Raw genomic sequence first — 21181 nt, forward strand, 5'->3', positions numbered from 1 at the left:
GAATCTATCAATTTCTTCTAGATTTTCCAATTTATTGTCATATAATTGCTCATAATCACCACTAATATTCCTTTGAATTTCTGTGATATTGGTTGTAATGTCTCCTTTTTGATTTCTAATTTTATTAATTTAGGTCCTCTCTCTTTTTTCTTAAATTAGTCTGGCTAAAGGTTGGTTAATTTTATCTTTTTAAAAATCAACTTTTCATTTCATTGATCTTTCAGTTTTCTTCATTTCAATTTTATTTATTTCTGCACTGATCTTTTTTATTTCTTCTACTAATTTTGAATTTGATTTTTTCTTGCTTTTCTTATTCTTTAAGATGTATCATTAGGTCATTTATTTGAAGTTTTTCTTCTTTTTTGATGTAGGTGCTTATAGCTATAAATGTTCCTCTCAGTACTGCTTTTGCTGTATCCCACAGGGTTTGGCATGTTATGTTTCTGTTATCATTTTTTTTTCCAAGAAATTTTTCAGTTTCCTTCTTAATATCTTCATTGACTCACTGGGCATTCAGCAGCATGTTGTTTCATTTTCATTTCTATAGTATCCAAATTCCCCTTGTTACTGATTTTCAGTTTTATTCCACTGCAGTTAGAGAAGTTGTGATATTATTTCCATTTTTGAATTTTTTAAGACTTGTTTTGTGACCTAACATATGATCTATTAATGTGCTGACAAAAAGCATGTCTGTTCTGCAGCCATTGGACACAATGTTCTGTAGATATCTATTAGGTCCATTTGGTTTATAGTGCAGATTAAGTCAGATGTTTCTTTATTGAAAATCTGTCTGGAAGATATGGCCAGTGCTGAAAGTGGGGGGTTGAAGTTTCCAACTATTACTGTATTGGTGCACGCGCTCTCTCCATGCGCTCTCTCTCTCTCTCTCTCGCTCTCTCTCTTTTTCTCTCTAGTAATGTTTGCTAGATGCTCCAGTGTTAGGTGCATATATATTTATAATTGTTCTATCCTCTTGCTGAATTGACCCCTTTATCATTATGGAGTGACTTTCTTTGTCTCTTACGGTTTTTGTCTTGAAATTTATTTTGTCTGATATAAGCATATCTATTCTTGCTCCTTTTTGGTTTTGATTGGCATGGAATATATTTTTCCATTTTTTATTTTCAGTCTATGTGTGTCTTTGTGGTTGAAGTGTGTTTCTTGTAAGCAATGGATCATTGGGTCTTGTTTTTCATCCATTTAGCCAGTCTATGTCTTTTGATTGGAGAGTTTAGTTCATTTATATTCAGTGTTATTACTGAGGACTTACTCCTGCCATTTTAAAATTTGTTTTCTGGTTATTCTGTGGTCTTTTATTCCTTCTTTCCTTCTTTCTCTCTTTCTTTTAGTGAAGATCATCTTCTCTATGTCTTTTAATTAAGGTTACCATGAGGCTTGCAAATACTGTGACATTTACAACCTATTATTTAAACTGGTGGCAACTTAACACTGATTTCATAAATAAACTAACAAGCAAAGAGAAACTAATAAAAACTCTACAATTTAATTTCATCCCTCCACTTTTTAGCTATTTGTTTTTACTATTTATATCTTTTTGTACTATGTCTTAAAGAGTTGTTTTTAATATTTTTGATTGCCTCATCTTTTAGTACTTTACACACCACAATTGCAGTGTTTTAATATTCTATGCTTTTTATGTACTTACTATTACTAGTACCTTTAGATGATTTTGTACCTTTTAATGATTTATTTTTGCTCATTAATATCCTTTTAGATTGAAGAATCCTTTAGCATTTCTTGTAGGATAGGTCTAGTGTTGATGAAATTCCTCAGCTTTGTTTGTCTAGGAATTTCTGTATTTTTCCTTCACGTTTGAAGGATATTTTCACTGTCCATGCTATTCTAGGGCAAAAATGTTCTTCCTACAGCACTTTAAATGTCATGCCACTCTCTCCTGGCCTGTAGAATTTCCACTGAAAAGTCTGCTGCCAGGGCTATGGGAACCCTGTTGTATAGTATTTATTTCTTTTCTCTGAATGCTCTTTTTAGAATCCTTTCTTTATCTTTGACCTTTGGGAGTTTGATTAGTAAGTGTCTTCTGGTAGTCTTTTTTAGGTTAAATCTTCTTGTTGTTATATATCCTTCTTTTTTTTAATAGCAGTTTAGGTTTTGGGGTACATGTGAAGAGCATGCAATATTGTTGCATAGGTACACATGTGGCAGTGTGATTTACTGCCTTCCTCCCCTTCACCTATATCTGGCATTTCTCCCCATGCTATCTCTCCCCAACTCCCCACCCCCTACTGTCCCTACCCTATTTCCCCGCAACAGACCCCAGTGTGTAGTGCTCCCCTCCATATGTCCATGTGTTCTCACTGTTCAACATTCACCTATGAGTGAGAACATGCAGTGTTTGATTTTCTGTTCTTGTGTCAGTCTGCTGAGAATGATGGTTTCCAGGTTCATCCATGTCCCTACAAAGGACATGAACTTATCGTTTTTGATGGCTGTAAAATATTCCATCGTGTATATCTGCCACATTTTCCCTGTCCAGTCTATCATCAATGGGCATTTGGGTTGGTTCCAGGTCTTTCCTTTGTAAACTATGCTGCAATGAACATTTGTGTGCATGTGTCCTTATAGTAGAACGATTTATAATCCTTTGGATATATACCCAGTAATGGGATTGCTGGGTCAAATGGAATTTCTATTTCTAGGTTCTTGAGGAATCGCCACACTGTCTTCCACAATGGTTGAACTAATTTACACTCTCACCAACAGTGTAAAAGTGTTCCTATTTCTCCACATCCTCTCCAGCATCTGTTGTCTCCAGATTTTTTAATGATTGTCATTCTAACTGGCGTGAGATGGTATCTCAATGTAGTTTTGATTTGCATTTCTCTAATGACCAGTGATGATGAGCATTTTTTCATGTTTGTTGGCCTCATGTATGTCTTCTTTTGTAAAGTGTCTGTTCATATCCTTCACCCATATTTGAATGGGCTTGTTTGTTTTTTTCTTGTAAGTCTGTTTTAGTTCGTTGTAAATTCTGGATATCAGCCCTTTGTCAGATGGGTATACTGCAAAAATTTTTTCCCATTCTGTTGGTTGCCGATTCTCTCTAATGACTGTTTCTTTCACCGTGCAGAAGCTGTGGAGTTTGATTAGGTCCCATTTGTCTATTTTGGCTTTTGTTGCCAATTCTTTTGGTGTTTTGGTCATGAAGTCCTTGCCTACGCCTATGTCCTGAATGGTTTTGCCTAGATTTTCTTCTATGGTTTTTATGGTGTTAGGTCTTACGTTTAAGTCTTTAATCCATCTGGAGTTAATTTTAGTGTCAGGAAGAAGTCCAGTTTCTGCTTTCTGCACATGGCTAGCCAGTTTTCCCAACACCATTTATTAAACAGTGAATCCTTTCCCCATTGCTTGTTTTTGTCAGGTTTGTCAAAAGATCAGATGGTTGTAGATGTGTTGTGTTGCCTCTGAGGCCTCTGTTCTGTTCCGTTGGTCTATATTTCTGTTTTGGTACCAGTACCATGCTGTTTTGATTACTGTAGACTTGTAGTATAGTTTCAAGTTCAGTAGTGTAATGCCTCCCACTGTGTTCTTTTTGCTTAGAATTGACTCGACTATGTGGGCTCTATTTTGGTTCCATATGAAGTTTAAGGTGGTTTTTTCCAGTTCTGTGAAGAAGGCCATTGGTAGCTTAATGGGGATAGCGTTGAATCTGTAAATTACTTTGGGCAGTATGGCCATTTTCACGATATTGATTCTTCCTAACCATGAACATGGAATGTTTCTCCATCTGTTTGTGTCCTTTCTGATTTCGTTGAGCAGTGGTTTGTAGTTCTCCTTGAAGAGGTCCTTGACGTTCCGTGTTAGTTGTATTCCTAGGTATTTTATTCTCTTTGTAGCAATTATGAATGACAGTTCGTTCTTGATTTGGCTCTCTTTAAGTCTGTTATTGGTGTATAGGAATGCTTGTGATTTTTGCACACTGATTTTGTATCCCGAGACTTTGCTGAAGTTGCTTATCAGTTTCAGGAGATTTTGGGCTGAGACAATGGGGTCTTCTAGATATGCAATCATGTCATTTGCAAATAGAGAAAATTTGACTTTCTCCTTTCCTATTTGAATACCCTTTATTTCTTTTTCTTGCCTGATTGCTCTGGCTTGTATATCCTTCTTATACTTGAATATTGATATATTTCTCTAGAGTTGAGAAGTTCTCTATAATTACTGCTTTTAATAAAGTTTTTACTTTCTTTCTCTTTTTTTTTTAAGCCTCCTCTTTAGGCCCAATAACTCTTAGATTTGCCCTTTTGAGGATGTTTTCTAGATCTTACAGTTATGCTTCATTTTTTTTTTATTATTATTTCCTCTAACTGCATATTTTCAAATAGCCTGTCTTCAAGCTTACTAATTCTTTCTTCTACTTGATCAGTTCTGCTGTTAAGAGACCCTGATGCATTCATTTTTCAGCATGTCAGTTACATTTTTCAACTTCAGAATTTGTATGTAATTATTTAAAATTATTTCAATCTGATTGTTAAATGTATGTGATAAAATTCTGAATTCCTTCTCTTTGTTGTCTTGAATTTCTTTGAGTTTCCTCAAAACAGCTATTTTGAATTTTTTATCTGAAACGTCATATATCTCTGTCTTTGGCATTGTTCCCTGGTTCCTTATTTTGTTTGTTTGGTAAGGTAATGTTTTCCTGGGTGGTTTTGATGCTTGTGAATTTTTTTTCAGTGCCTGGGAATTGAAGAGTTAGGTATTTATTATAATCTTGTAGTTTGAACTTGTTTTTACCCACCATTCTTAGGAAGACTTTTCAGGTATTTTTATCTATGTTTTTGGTCACTGTAGTCATATTTTCATTAGTGGGCACCCCAAGCCCTGTAATGTGGTGGCTCTTGCACACTCATAGAAGTACCACCTTGGTGATCTTGGATAAGATCTGGAGGAATTCTCTAGGTTATCAGGCAGAGACTTTTGTTCTCTTTCCTTGCTTTCTCCCAAACAAACAGAGTCTCTCTATGCTGACTGCTGGAGCTAGAGGAGGGATGGCATAAGATGCTTTTGGCCACACCACTGGGACTACGCTTGGTCAGACTGGAAGCCAGTACGGTACTAAGTGTTTTACATGGCAGCAGGTGAGAGAGAGTGTGTGTGAGAGTGCAGGAAAAATTACCATTTATAAAACCATCAGATCTCTTGAGAATTTACTCACTATCACGAAAACAGCATGGGGGAACACCCCCCACTCCAATAATCCAATCACTTCCCTCCCTCTTACGGATTACAATTTGAGATGAGATTTGGGTGGTGACACAGAGCCAAACCATATCAGTTGTTATATGGTATTTTATTATTATTTTGTAGACATACTCTTTATCTGTGTTGTGAAGAAGTCTTACATAGGTTGAGGCTCAGCCGTTTTGTGTATGTTAAATCTAATGTAAAGGTAATGTGGATAAACTTGCAAGGTATCTTAATGTATTTCACTTCCAAATTATAGGATGCTTCAAGATGCCCTCTAAGCTCCATGAAAGCAGGGTTTTTGCCTGTCTTGTCCTTGCTCTATCTCCAGCTTTTAAGCCCTTGAGTTCTGTTTCTGAAAGACACTACTGTTTCTTTCAGGCATATTGACCTTCCTTCTATTTTTATGCCAAATATCCTACTGTTTTCATCTAATTTTATGAAGCCAGTCCACCATAAAGAGTGATGATCACTGTGATTATTTCAATATTGACCTGAACTACTTAATTACTTTTAAAAAAATAGTTTTATTTTCCAGAGACAGAGAACTATTTTTAGTGTTAATCTCTTGATAGTTCAGTTGTTAGAAGTCATTGTAAAATAAAACATCAACAAACATGGTCTTTACCAATCTTGTGCCATCTGGAGTTTATGGATAAAAATTGTGGTTGTGGACATTTCTTTGGCTTTAAATAAAACAACACTGTCAAGTTGAGTACTTCCCACTTCTTTGTAGCTTGTTATTCATAGGATTTTGAATTATGGCTAAAATAAGTTTGTCTTCTTTAAGAAAGAAAAAGTAACTTGAGTTTTCAAATGTGAAGATGTTATTCCATTTATAAAAATGTTTATTTGGAGCAAGAATTTCCTCTATCATTTCTTAACTTTCATCTCTTTTGAAATCTATTGATTCTATTGAAATTTGCTTCTTATTAGTTTAAGACATTAATTTTTCATTAATAACATTGTCAGTGGACTCAGTGATTTTCAAAACGATCTTTAGAAATTGTTTGGGAATGACATAAAGCTAAACAATGTTAATTTTGAGTGATAAGCCATCTAATGGCATCTTTCTGTGCCCAACTTTGTAAAATCAAACCAAAATAAGATATTTTAAAAAGGTTGCTGTGTGTATACTAGAAAAGATTCATGTAGGAAAAGGTGCCTAGACTAAGATGTGTAAGGCAGGCAGAGAGGAGAGAGGAAGGTTCTCAAAGTAAAGGATAGCTTAGGTAAAGATACAAAGTGGAAGATGGAAGTCTTTCCAAGAGATAGTGGCCATTCAGCTGTATCTAGAGCAAAGGATTTTCACTGGGATAGTGGGAGTTAAGACCAATATAGGTTGGGAGTAGGTTAAATATTAAAGGACTGAACTTCCTAGTTACTATGAATTTCAAAAGGGTAATGAGAGGGTCTTTTATCTCTGGATAGATCCCTCTCCACTTCATTTGTACATCATGATTTGGAGAGTCTGGCACTAAATTTGTCTTGATCATGAATAAGGTTGAGAAGCATTCAGCCGATGTCGCCCTGGGCATCAGATGTGTATTAGAGTTCAAATCCCTTAGTCTTTGCCACTGGAGCAGGACCATCTGGTAGGATTGTACAAGTCGTTCCCTGTCATTAAGACCCTTGATAATCTGCCTCCAGTAAGTCTCTGCCTTACTGTCTACATTTCTATATTCTAACCAAACAAGTCTGTGTAATGTTTCCAGAACATACCATGTACTTTCCCTCCTCCATACTTTTGACTCCTGCATAACAAAAAATACACATTTAACTTTTGACTCACAGAAATTAACCTCTAGTAACCTACTGTTAACCAGAAGCCTTACCAATAAATAAAGTCAATTAACACATATTTTGTATGTTATATGTATTATTTACTGTCTTCTTACAATAAAGTAAGCTAAAGAAAAGAAATTGTCATTATCATTAAGAAAATAATAAGGAAGAAAAAATATATTTATTTATTAAGTGGAAATGGATTACTATAACAGTCTTCATCCTCATCATCTTCACATTGAGTCAGTTGAGGAGGAAGAGGAGAAAAGTTGGTCTTGCTGTCTCAGGGGTGGCACAGGCAGGGCAAAATCTGCATATAAGTTGACCCCGCACTTCAAACCTGTGCTGTTCAAATGTCAGCTGTAGATGCTAGATAAAAGCAGGCACATTCACAAAAGATACCTTTTTAGTGGAAATTCAAGTATTGACAACTCTCTAGTCATATGTGATGATGAGAAACAGCAGCATGAGTATTAGGCTACTAAGCAACTGCTTGTCATTTCTAAACATATTAATGCAGTTTCCCACTCCTTGCCTTAGAAAATAATATTCCCTCTGCCTAGAATATGCCTTGCCCCTTTCCTTGCTTGGCAACCTTCTAGTTATCTTTCAAAACTCTCTTAAATATTATCACCTCTGTAAAGACATTCCTGTCCCCTAGGCAGAATTAGTCACTTCCTCCTCCCAATCTGCCTGTATGAAAGCCCACACAGTACTCCTACACTCCACTATGAGGTCCCCTAAATAGGTGCCATCTGTTTAAGCCCCAGCTTCAAAACTGCTTAGGTGGTCCAACTGTTTAGATAATGAATGAGTGAATGAATAATACAGAACCCCCCCAAATGGTCAAAAGTCCAGATTTTTGACAAGAATGATGGGCGGCTAACATCCTCCCCTTATCTAACTGTTTGCCAGTTGTGGTTTCTGTTTTGTATTATTTTAATACAAAATTAAACATTTGAAGTTTTGTTTTTGATATTTGTCTTCCTGTGTCCCACTAGAAGACTACTTAATTAAAAGGAGGGCCTGAGGAAGGGGCCTAGGCAGTTTGCATTTGGGTGAATTAATCCCTGATCTCCATACTAGAAAGTTCTCTTTAGTACGAATCATTTTTTCCATCTGTAGGAGGAGTCTCAATGATCTGCACACAATACATTCTATTGTTTTCCCTTCAACCAGTTCTTAGAAAATGATTTACAAGAATGTTATTATTTCATTTCTTCAGGGAAAAAGAAAACACATTCTAATTCCCCAGTGGCATAAACTGTATATAGATTTTAAGGTAGATACTTCCACAGTCAGAAAACATATTAATAGTTCCTAGCAACATACTACAATCAAGTAGTAGCACTGACATTTTTGTTTTAACTTCAAGTGGAAGCATAGGACTTTTATTTGAAATATCTTTTCTAATATATACATTAAGTGTCTTAAATTCTTCTCTAAACACTGCATTGTGTCTTAGCTCAAGCTGCCATAGCAAAATACTGTAGACTGGGTAGCGTAAATAACAGATATTTATTTTTCACAATTCTGGAGATTGGGAAGTTCCAAATCCGGATGCCAGCAGATTTCTTTCCTAGTGGAGGTCCCCTTCTAGCTTGCAAAGGGCTTCATGTCTTCATCTTCATGTGACTGAGAGAGATGGGGTGGAGTGGGGAGGAGGGACAGGCTCTGGTCTGTCTTCCTCTTCTTATATGGACACTAATTCCATCATAGCAGCCTATCCTCATGAACTCATCTAAACCTAATTACCTCCAAAAGGCCTCACCTCCAATATGAAAACATTGGGTGTCAGAACTTCAACATGTGAGTTTTGGGTGGCACAAGCATTCAGTCCATAGCAGCTTCCAAAAGTTTGATATTTTATGTTTATGTTTTCAATGAAAAAATATTTATGTCAAAATATTTTCTACTTTTGTGATTTATTTTTAAACTATGGAATATTTAGAAGTGTGTAGTATAATTTCCAAATATTTTGGTTCTCTAATATTAATGTTAATTAATTGTTAATTATTAATTAATCTGTTAATTAATAGAAATCAATTTAATTTATTTCTCTTTTAGTCCCATTGTGGTCTGGAATATACTTCCTATGATTTTAAACTTTTAAATTTATAATGATTTGTTTCTTGATCCAGAATATAGTTTATCTCAATGAATATTCCATTTATACTTAGCAAGAATATGTATGCCATTTTGGGAAGGAGTATCCTATATATATCAATTAGATCAAGTTAGTTGATAGTATTGATCATGTCAACCTATATCTTTATTGAATTTGTGTCTATTTATTTTATCAATTACTGAGAGAGTACTATTGAAATCTCATCTATAATTGTGGATGTGTGTATTTCTCCTTTCAGTTATTTTTTTTTCTGTATTTTAAGTTTATTGGGTGCATACACATTTAGCATTGTATCTTTTTGCTGAATTGACCCCTTCATCATTATGTTACATATCTTGATTCCTGGTAACATTCCTTATTAGATCCTTATTAGAGCATCTACTTTGTCTGATATATAGCTTCTCCAGGTTTCTTTTGATTTGTATTTGCCTGGTAAATCTTTTTTCTATTCTTTTACTTTTAAACTAATCTTCAGTAGGTTTTTTTTATAAATGTCTATGGTTGACTCTTGCTTTTTAAAATCTCATATAACAACTTTTGCTTTTTAATTGAAGCATGTAGATCTGTGGTGCCCCATATATGTGACTACAGTTGGCCCAACATATTTTCAGGTTCTGCATCAGCAGATTCAACCAACCACAGATTGAAAATATTCAGAAAAAATTACAATACAACAACAAAAAACCCTATAAAATTTAAAATACAGTATAACAACTATGTAGCATTTGCTTTGTACTAGGTATTATAAATAATCTAGAGATGATTTAAAATGTACAGAAGGATGTACATAGGTTACAGGCAAATACTACACCATTTTATATATGGGACTTCAGCATCCTCAGATTTTGTTATCCATAGGAAGTCCTGTAACCAATCCCCACAGATAGCAAGGGACAACTGTATTTAAATGTTAACTTAGTTAAAATTAAAATTTAGTTTCTTAATCACAGTAGCCATTTTTAATGATCTCAATATATGTGGCAAGCGGCTCCAACATTAGACAGTATGGCTCCAGAACACAGGTGGGTTTCCTGCCCCTTGTCTTGATGGCCCTTGAATGCTGCTTTGTGTCGGTAGGGGGTCTTGGATCAGAGCAAGTGCTTTCTTTTTCTCTGTGAAGGGATAGGGTATAGGAGGACTTCCTGACTTGTCAGTGGTAGATAGTTTTTGCCATATATCGAAATGTAGTATCTGGCCCTTGACCCTGGACCAAAGCTGTGCCTGCCACCAACAGATAGCATGAAGGACTGCTTAGACAGAGCCGATTTTTCAAGGTACAGAGGAATTGCAATGGAGAAAGAGTAATTCACTCAGAGTCAACTGTGTGGGTGACCGGAGTTTTATTATTACTCAAATCACTTTCTTTGAGCAAATCAGTCTCCCAGCATTCAGGGATTGGAGTTTTTAAACGTAAGATAAATATAAGTGGGGAGTGCTGATTGGTCAAGTTGGAGATAGAATTATAGAGGATCAAAGTGAGATTATCTTGCTGTCTTATGTTCCTGGGTGGGATTGCAGAAGTGGTTGAGCCACATTACCAGTCTGGGTAGTGTTAGCTGATCAGGGTCTGCAAAATATCTCAAGCACTGATCTTAGGTTTTATAATAGTGATGTTGTTCATACTAATTAATAGCGATTTTATTCCCATGAGCAATTTGGGAAGGTTCAGACTCTTGCAGCCAGAGGCTGCATGACCTTTAAACTTGTAGCTAATTTGTTAGTACTGCAAAGGCAGAATGGTCCCCAGGCAAGAAGGCACTCTTTTCTGGAAAAGACTGTTACCAATTTTGTTTCAGAGTCAAACTATAAACTGAATTCCTTCCCAAGGTTAGTTCAGCCTACTCCCAGGAATAAGCAAGGACAACTGAAAGGTTAGAAGCAAGATGAAGTCAGTCAGGTCTGATCTCTTTGATTGCCATAATTTCCTCAGTTACAATTTTTGCAAAGGCAGTTTCATTAGGAACAAATGCACTTATGAATAGTCTTTCAGAACATGACATATTGGTTAACAGCAAAATTCCTTTAAAACTCAGGTAAACGGGAGAGTTTAAGATAAGATTCTGAGCTTGTGGAGGTAGCACAGTTTTACAGATAAGTAAGTGTTTTTCAGCATAAAGGTAAATACTAAATACTTCAAAGATATTTATTTTTCTATTTCAATGTTGGATTCCTAACAAAGACTGATTTGTGTCCATCCCCAAAACACATTTGTCTGCCCAAAGGGGTAAATGACCTGGCCTCCCTTAATTAAAGTGGTTTCAGTGCATCCCTGTGCTTGTACTTAATGATTTACTAATAAATGAGTTACAACATTTTCTTTACTTCAGATTAAGACAGTTTTTTTTTGTCATGTTACCTTAAGGCAGTCAGTTAGGTTTTCTCCATCAGCCTGTTGTTGCAATGTGAAAATGAGGGGTGTGCCTTTCACTAAGGACCCACCAACATGGGCTGCGTTCGCACCAAAACCGTGAAGGCGGCGGCCCGGGTCATCATAGAAAAGTACTACACGCGCCTGGGCAATGACTTCCACACGAACAAGCGCGTGTGCGAGGAGATCGCCAGTATCCCTAGCAAGAAGCTCCGCAACAAGGTAGCAGGCTATGTCACGCATCTGATGAAGCGAATTCAGAGAGGCCCAGTAAGAGGTATCTCCATCAAGCTGCAGGAGGAAGAGAGAGAAAGGAGAGACAATTATGTTCCTGAGGTCTCACCTGGATCAGGAGATCATTGAAGTAGATCCTGACACTAAGGAAATGCTGAAGCTTTTGGATTTTGGCAGTCTATCCAACCTGTAGGTCACTCAGCCTATAGTTGGGATGAATTTCAAAACGCCTCGGGGACCTGTTTGAATCAATGCTGTATTATTTTCAATAAACCTAGGACAACAGCAAAAAAAAAAAAAAAAAAAAAAAAGAAAAAGAAAATGAAGGGTGTTAGATCTTTTTGTTTATAAGGAAAACTGGAAATCCCTACTTTTTTGAATGCTTGCAAATCGTTGTAAACTCCTGTTCATTTCTTCCTCCGACTCTCTTACTCAAATTAAAAGTAAATGATCCCAAGTATAGTTGGGAGTTTTAAAAAGGATAAATGAACATACAGTTTTATTTCTTGTTTTTCTCTGACAGTTACTACTTGATTAATGATTGTTTTTATGGTTTTAGTTGAAAGGGCTACATCAGTAGGATCATCAAATCTAAGAAGTTTTTAACAAGGAAAAAGTGTTACTAAAATACTGAGTATATGAATTACAGTGTAATCTTCTTGAAGGCAGAGACTATGTTTTATATCTGTTTCCACAAGCACAGCACTATGCCAGGGACCTAGAAAGCAACCAATAAGCATTTGCTTCAAATTGATTTTTCTTAAGTGAGTAAATTGGAACTCTTGCTTTTTTGAAACAAGTTAATATGGTCCTATAATAAAAAAAAAAAATTTATACTCTTATTTTTTGTTATGAGGGCATTTTCTTTAATTTTAAAAAGGGAAAATGGTTTTAGGTTTGTAATAGAGCAACTAAGTTAAAGTTGCATTATACTGACCATGGTTTTTACTTTTGAGCCAAAATTGCAAATTTAAACCAGTTAACTCCAGAACATAGCACTCGGAGAAAAGGCAAAAAGATCATTTGATTTCTGTAATATATATTTTACCAAGATTTTAAACTGCTTTATTTTGTTTTCCACTCTGCAATCCCAGTAGTATGATTTATTTGCTTCCTTGCTCTGCCTCTTAAGTCCGACCTGAAAAAAAGCCCACAGTTTTGCAGGGTAGTACCATTCCAGATTTATGATTTTTATTTTCTTCTGGGCTTTCTTGGCCTTGGCAGTCTCTCTTTTCTTTATCCAGTTAACTCTTGTAATTCATCTCCTTGGGTGTTTTCAAGCTTTCCCAACTCTTCTCTGGTTTATGTTACAACCTCCATTTCCTACTCAATTATCTCCTCTCCAATTTTACTTGGAAAAATAGGGACAATAGGCTGGACTTCTGGTAGACTTTGTGCCCTTGTATGTATCTCTGTGTGCATACTGCCTCGGTCTCTCAGCCTCCTTCCCTACAGTCTCCAAGGAAGAGGTCTTTCTCTTGTAGTTCCCCACTAATCCTTCCACCTGTGTGCCTGATTAGGTACTTCCTGCTTCCTTTGAGACCTAAGTCTATCAGTTACTCCTTGTCCTGTATTTTTATCCTTTTCATCCCTATTGGCTCCTAGAAAATATGCTCAAGTTTCTGCTTTTTATTTATTTTATTTAACAAAAGCCTTCCAACCCTTCCTTTTGTCATTTCCAGGTTTTATCCAGAATAGACTGTATTTGCAACATCCACTTCACAAATTAGTCAGAACTGCCCATACCAAAGTCACTGACTGCAAGTTAAATTGCTGTCTTACCTATTCCTCCATAATGTCACAGCTCAAGCCCTCACCTGGACCACTGCAGATGTTTCTTGATTCATCCTCCCTGCCTTTGATCTTCCTTTTTCCAGTTCATCTTTCCTACCACTGCAGGGTCATCTTTTAAAATACTCTTATGACAATATAACTCCTCTGTCCTTAAATCCCTTCAGAAAATCAACATTACCCACAAGGTCAAAATTTAAACTCCATAGAAAGGCATATGAGGCCACTATTGGTTTGACTTCTGGCTCTCCAGTTTTATCTGCTTCTGGTCTGTTATTGTGTCCTACCTAGAGATCCAAAGGTAAGGTGCTATTTCACACTTCTAAGACTTTTCTATTTGGTGTCCTCTAGTGGAGTAACGTTTCTTGTATCCCTGGAAATCTCCTGCTTGACTTTCAAAGACTATGATCCAGCATCCTCACCAGGATTTACCTGACTTCTCTTCCCATCTTCCATTCCTTCTGAATCTATCACCATTATACTACCATGATAAAGTTGACCTTTCCTTGGTGTTTTTACTGTACAGTTTATGGATACTGCCATATTTTTTGTGCATTGTAGATATTTTTAATTTTTGCCTCCCCTTCTAGACAGATCTCATCGTGAGCAAGGAGCCATTTAACAGATCTTGACATCTGCCACACCTAGCATAGTACCTTGCATATAACAAAGGCTCATAAATGTTTGTAGAATGAGTGAATTTAAGCAAATATTAATTGGTTCTTCTTGTATAAGATCAGTATTATACTTTTAAATTTAGATAATAACTTTTGGTTTGTATGTCTTTATTATCACTAGGTGCTGGCTACTGTGTCATACAGTTTCAAGGAAATCTAAAGAATCGGGAAGATGAATTTGTAGCTAGTGACTTAATAAGATAGTCTGTATGAACATTTAGGTCTTTTGTTCATACTGTCATAGTGTAGCAGCACATCCATGCCTTTCTTTTCTAATCAAATTGTACTAAACAGAGAAAAGATTGCCTGAGATGTATGGTCCTTTTTCTCCCTGGCTTCTAATCTCCCTTTCCTTCATTGCCATATAGCTGCCAGAGGACTTCATCTACAATGAAAATCTGATGATTTACATTTCTCTTTATACCTCTTCAGTTGTTCATTTCCATTCACCTATATTCTCATCACTCCGTCTCCTACTTTAGCAAATTTAAAGTCTTGTTCTTGATTAGACTTCTTTTGAAAGTTTGTTGTCACTTACAGAACTGCTCTGCATCCCCTTTGCACCTGCAGCTGATAACACTCAATATTCCTTACTCCAAGCATGTGGTTCAACAGGATAAACATAACAGCACATTGGTAATGTTTATGTTAAATAAGCCAGTCTTCTCCAAGCATCTGCTGCACAGGCGCAGAAACAGATAAGTTGTTTCAGCAGTTGGCTGCCAGGGGAACAGAAGGGTTGCCACAACAAAGCCAGCAAACAACCCCCAAAAGTCTCTAAGAATTGTAAACTCATGCTGCTGGAAAATAAAAATCAGTGAAAAATTGTACATTTGATGCTTGACCTTGGTTTTGGTTCTCACATCCCTATGTAGAGATAGGACTATTTTCTCCAGTAACTGGGTTATCTTTAGAAGATTACATTTCAAATTCACTCAGCTTTTGAAGGAAAGTGTATTTGAAATCTCTCTGGTTTCTGGAAGGTTGCTTTGTAGTATAGTTGGATTGTACTCCCTTTGGAAGCTTGGTCTTTGGGACTGACTTTGATAAGGTCAGCTCCAAGGGAACCCAGCATCCTCTTTTCTCTGGCGCCACTGGGCCCGCCACCCTCTCCCCTGCTTCCTCACCCTCCCTTCCTTACCACCTCTCTATCCCTCACTTGAACTGGCTGCCAGGGTTCACAGACAGCTGGGCAGAGAGTGGCTAAATCTGCCCAGCTGCCCTGGAAGCTTGGCAGCCAGGCTGAGGGAAGGAAGCATCGGCTCTCTTTGAAGGTCGGCTGCCAGTGAATCTCAGGCAGCTGGACTTCAAAGGGGGGCACCGCCGGGCTTTCCCTCCCGTCTAGGCAGGTCATTCCACGGCACTGTGCTTCCGGTGTTGGCATGGTGGCTTTCAAGTTCCTCTTCAATTAAAAGCTGAATTGGGAGCTGCACTTGTGTTCACACTTGTGTTTCTTATGTGATATAGACAGCCTAAGACCCCCATCCCTTGGTACCCCAAACTTAGGAGTTAAAGATAGAGAAGAAAAGGTGATACCATATAAAGGGCAACTAAGAAGATCTACAGCAGTGTGTTTTCCTTATTGCCAGTTAGTAACTGTGCTATTTACCAAGTTTTAAATTACTTTAGGTACTGCTGGTGTGATCTTGAATAAAGGCTAATCAGCCTATACTTATGGACTCAGTTTAGCTATGTCCTGAGATTTAGTGTGGCAATGGATGGTAATTTTATCTGTTTTCAGAAACTAGGGTAGTGCTAATAGACTCCACTATTCTACATGTGACTCTTGCTTCATTTCCCTACTTTTCACCTTCAAATTCCATTGGTGGTTGGTAACAGGACTGGCCTAGTAAGGGAAGAGCAAGGGTGCTGCACAAACAGAGTCTAGGCCCACTTCAGTTGCAAATGAGGGTCGGAGCAGAGGCAACCTGAAGTCAGAGGAACCATGAGTACTGTGTACCATGTATAGTGACGGTTAAGAATGCGGGCCCTGGGACAGACTGCTTGGGTTCAAATCCTGGCTGTGCCACTTACTGATCACATGTCTTAGGGCAACCAACTTTACCTTTCTCCACCCCATCCTCTCCCTGGAAAGTGGGGATAATAATAGTACTTATAGGACAGTTGAGAATATTCAAGGGGTTATTAGATTCCATACACTTAGGACTGTATCTAGCCCATAGTAAGTGCCCAATAAATGTTTGCTGTTATTATGTACCAGCCCCCATGATTGGGCCTAGAGGGAGATAACAAGTGACTGGTAGGTGATTTTTATTGCTTCTGTATGGATGAAATACTACTAGCTTCTGCCTTAGATGGAATTTGTACTAGACTTTTTTGAGAAATCTAAAATAGTGCAAAAAGAATGCATTATATAATTTGAAGGAGAAAAAAATTATTTCATGCTGTCCATCCTACCTCTTGCACTGTCCTCCCTGGGGACACAAGGAGATGAGATTCATTGAGGGCCATTACTATAAAATCTATCATACATATCCAAAAGAAGAGATATGGCAGCCTATTATAAAGGGGTGTTTTGGTGAAGAATACAGGTTCTATAGTTAAAAATCAGTGTTTGAAATTTTGCTCTGACAGTTTATATTTGTATTTCTTTGGGTATAATATTTCACTCAGCCTTAATTTTCTTGTTGGTAAAATGAGATAATAATTACACATACTTCACGAGGCTTTATTTTAATGATGAAATTAGAAAATATATGTTTTACTGCACTGAATAGCAACATGTTCAGTATCTGTAGCTGTTGCTATTGTTATTATCATTATTATTATTGCCACCACCATTAGTGTTGCCATTTAAAATTGTTGTTGAATCACAGGAGGCCTTTAACTTAGCTAACAGTGATTTGACAAATAGAAGTCCTTTTCCTAAGTTTAGTTTTTTCCAGATAGAAGTGAGCTAATTGTGGGCCAAATTCAGCCTGTCCTCTTTTTTGTAAAGAAAGTTTTATTGGATTGCATAGCCTTGTCCATTTGTTTATGTATTAGCTACGGTTATTTTCATGCTACAGCAGGAGAAGTGAACAGTTGCAACAGAGTCTGTATGGTCCTCAGAACCTAAAATATTTACTATAAGGCCCTTTCTAGAAAAAGTTTGCCAGCCCTTGCTCTAGATATATGTTTCTCCAGTTAAGGTCCAGAGAATGTTAGTTCAATCCATGCTAGTCTGTGCTATCTGAAAAAAAAAAATGATTCCATAGTCAAATAAGCTTTAGAAATGTTAAAGAGGTTGATTTATTCTAGGACTACTTACTACTTAAAAGACTCTGGCTTTTAATACACTGATGTGTATTGTGAATCTTCAAGACAAGGCCATGGTATGCAAATAAACTCTAGTTTCCCAGGCTTACTTGGCTGTGTAGCCCCCTGATATGATGATGATACAAAAAAAAAAATTCTCTGGGAAACCTTGCTCTTGGACTTTCTCTCGAAGGACTTTCTTTTTAAATCATTCTTCTCGGTGATTTAGGTGATACCCTCATTTGGAGACCTACAGAATATGATATGAAATTCTGTGTTAGTTGTATATATTTTTCCCAGTAAAAATTATATTTTGCTTAATATCAGAACAGTAAAATATACCAGATATTTAAATCATCTAATCAGATAATATCTGCCTTTTTAAATGATTCTGTATGATGTCTCAAGATTATAAATCAGGGTCTCAAAGTCCAAGCAAGACAGGATGTTTCATTTCATGCCTTCTTGAAATTCCAAAAGCATGGGTCTTCTGTAGGGCTTAAAATGCCTTTTTTTTTCCTTCAGATTTCTGAAGCATAAATTTAGAGTGCCTAACTGATATACCAACTGGTCTCAGCTAGGGTTTATAAGAAGAGAGATTAATGTGAAGGTAACTTGTGCATTAGCCATAAGGGGTTTGTTTTATAGACTAAAGTAAACACCTTCAATTTCAAGTTGCAAGCACACAGGGAGCCAGAAGATTCCAGAGCAGTGGCATCATATTCTGCCTGTGACTCACACATCTCAGTGGTTGAGCTTTCTCCCACAGCTGCAGCTTCCAGCTGGTCGTCAGTTAGAGTCCTAGGTAGTCACACACTGCAGTCACCTGGTTTGAGATGACCAAATAGGCATATAATTACAACATAGGTCAGTTATGAATGAACGCTGGGTTATCTCTTTGCCAAACACAGATAAAAAATAAATGCTAAGTCATAGCTGTTTTCTGAAATCCCAATGGTTGCAATAGTGAACCTGGACTGAAAGTAGAGAACCCTCCTAGAAGGTTCAACCCTGGTCATAAATGCACACTCTCTTTCTCGTATGTGAGCTTCTCCATTAATGGCACAGAGCATTCTTAGCCATTTTGGTGCCCTCCAAAATGCCTGGCTTATAGCTGGTACAATAAATGTTTTATGAAAGAATATGATGTCATACATGTTTTCCCTCTTTCTCAACTTGCAAATTATTTCAAGAAAATTCTGTGTTTTCTTTTTATTTATATATCTCAGTGTTGTGTGTAATAATAGGTTCATGATAAATGTAGTTGACATTGTAAATGTAGGTTCCGAAAACTTCATTATTTCACTTTTACATTAATGGGGATGCCAAATGGACATTTCAGAAGGCTTTGTCAGATCTCACTCTCTTTTGTTTTTATTATTTCTTTAAAAGGAAGGGGGCCAGGCACGGTGGCTCACACCTGTAATCCCAGCACTTTGGGAGGCCAAGGCAGGCAGATAATGAGGTCAAGAGATCAAGACCATCCTGGCCAACATGGTGAAACCCCATCTCTACTAAAAATACAAAAAAATTAGCTGGGTGTGGTGGTGCGTGCCTGTAGTCCCAGCTACTAGGGAGGCTGAAGCAGGAGAATTGCTTGGACCCGTGAAGCGGAGGTTGCAGTGAGCTGAGGTCACGCCACTGCACTCCAGCCTGGCGCCTGGTGACGGAGTGAGACTCTGTCTCAAAAAAAGAAAAAAAAAAGAAAAAAAAAAGGAAAGAAAGAGGAAGGGAAGGGGTAAACATCTTGACCTGGAAGGTAATTTTTTTTTTTCTTTTAAAAAAGTTTTGTTTTCTTTAGAGTCGGGGTCTTGCTCTGTTGCCCAGGCTGGAGTGCAGGGGTGCAGTAATGGCTCACTGCAGCCTCAAACTCCTGGACAGAAGCTATCCTCCTGGACAATGAGAGGCAGTCCCAGATTCTCCTCTTAACACCTGTGTTGTCAGACCACTTCTGGCACCACTTGTGTTAGTCTGGGTCCTCTGAGAAGCAGACACCAAGACAGGATTAAATGTATAAGAGATTTATTGGGGAGCACCTAGAAGGGGAACTGGGGAGGGAGCCAGAGAAGGCTAGAGAGAGTCAGACCATGATGTAGACTATGCATTTATGAAGGAGAGAGGAAAGGATGGAATAGTGAATTTCCATTAACGGATGAATGGCTAAATAAAATGTGGTACATCCATATAATGAAATAGTATTTGGCAATAAAAAGAAGTGAAGTGCTGCTACATACTGTAACATGAATGAACTTCAAAAACATGCTAAATGAAGGAAGCCAGTCACAAAAGACAGCATATTTTATGATTTCATTTATATGAGGTGTTCAGTTTAGGCAAATCTACACAGAATCTAAATCACTCGTTGCTTAGGACTGAAGTATTAAGGAAAAGGGGGAGTGATTGCCTCATATGTATGGGGTTTCTCTTTGAGATAGTGCAAATGTTCTAAAATTGATTGTGGTGGTGGCTACACAACTCTTGGAATATAATGAAAACATTGAACTACACAATTTAAGTGGACAAAGTGCATGGTATGTGAATTATGTCTCAATAAAAATGTTATATGGAAAGAAAAGGAAAAGGGGGGATGTTCAGAAAGGTTCTTGGACTGCAGCACAATGCTAAGAAAATTTTGGCCAAGCTAACTGGAATTCCATTTATCCCCCACACTCAGGCCTTGCAAAGCATACTCAGTGACAGAGGCAGTGAGAGTGTCAGTCATTTATGCTTTTTACAATTGGAGGTGTGAGAGGCACATTTTCATAGCTACGTTTCCTATAAGCCAAAGCAAGCCACATGTCCATACCAAGATACAAAGCATAGAGGAACAGATGCCACATCTTGATAAAAAGAACAGCAAAATTATATTGGGAAGGGGTGTGCCCCATTTGCATTAAGTCATTAAATTCTCCCAACAGCTTATGAAGTGGATACTATTACTATTTTGATTTAATAGATAAAGAAACAGCTTGAAAATAGATTCCCAATGAGAAAAAAAACCAATTGTATTGAGAGGTCATAGGGATAGGTATGAGAGGACAGTCAAAGGTTGGTACATCCAATTTGTTAGGTATCCCAGCATTTGATTCATCTTACTCTTGGAATTTGTGTTTTGCAGTATAGTAGCATTTTAGGACCTTTCTGAGGGGAGGTATGCATGATAGTTTAATAAACCTGTAGTTTATTAAGGCAGGGACATAAGGCAGGGAAAAAAGGAGATTAACTGTAGATCAGTCTTTTTGTGAGTTGGGGAGAAGGGAAGGGGTGGGAGGATGCAAGACATATTATTTTAAAGATTAATAAGCTGAGCATTGGAAAAGTCAAGCAGGTTGGCCAGGATCAAACTTAAATATAGTGAGCTAAAATTTTAAGTCAAGTAGTCCTAGCCCTAGAACTAATAATCTTTCTATTAATATTTTCTTTATTTTCAGACAGTGATTCATTTAAATTCTTACATTTGAATAGTTTTTTTCCACTGTTTCTATTTCTTATGAGAGGCATTGTGATCATTTTGAAGACTTTTTCCTGCATTGTTAGATATACTAGAGTAATATGCAGACATTGGGATCTAGGCAGCCACTGAATATAAACTCACTGACCCTTGGTACCACTGCAAAATGTTAAGATTATTGACAGTTTCCAGAGGTGACATATTTATGACTTTGTGGAACAGGCATGGTGGCTCACATCTGTAATCCCAATACTTTGCTTGTTTTT

At 37.2% G+C, this 21181-nt stretch overlaps 1 protein-coding gene and 1 pseudogene across 3 annotated transcripts in view; both read left to right on the forward strand.

Annotated features, from left to right (window-relative positions):
- WDR70 (WD repeat domain 70) overlaps nucleotides 1–21181 on the forward strand; it is a 362749-nt gene that overhangs the window by 267139 nt on the left and 74429 nt on the right. The window lies entirely within an intron of this gene.
- LOC135274775 (small ribosomal subunit protein eS17-like) lies at nucleotides 9883–13620 on the forward strand (annotated as a pseudogene).

Source organism: Aotus nancymaae, unplaced genomic scaffold, assembly GCF_030222135.1.
Source record: "Aotus nancymaae isolate 86718 unplaced genomic scaffold, 86718_ANA_hifiasm-v0.15.2.pri h1tg000014l, whole genome shotgun sequence".
Taxonomy (NCBI): Eukaryota; Metazoa; Chordata; class Mammalia; order Primates; family Aotidae; genus Aotus; species Aotus nancymaae.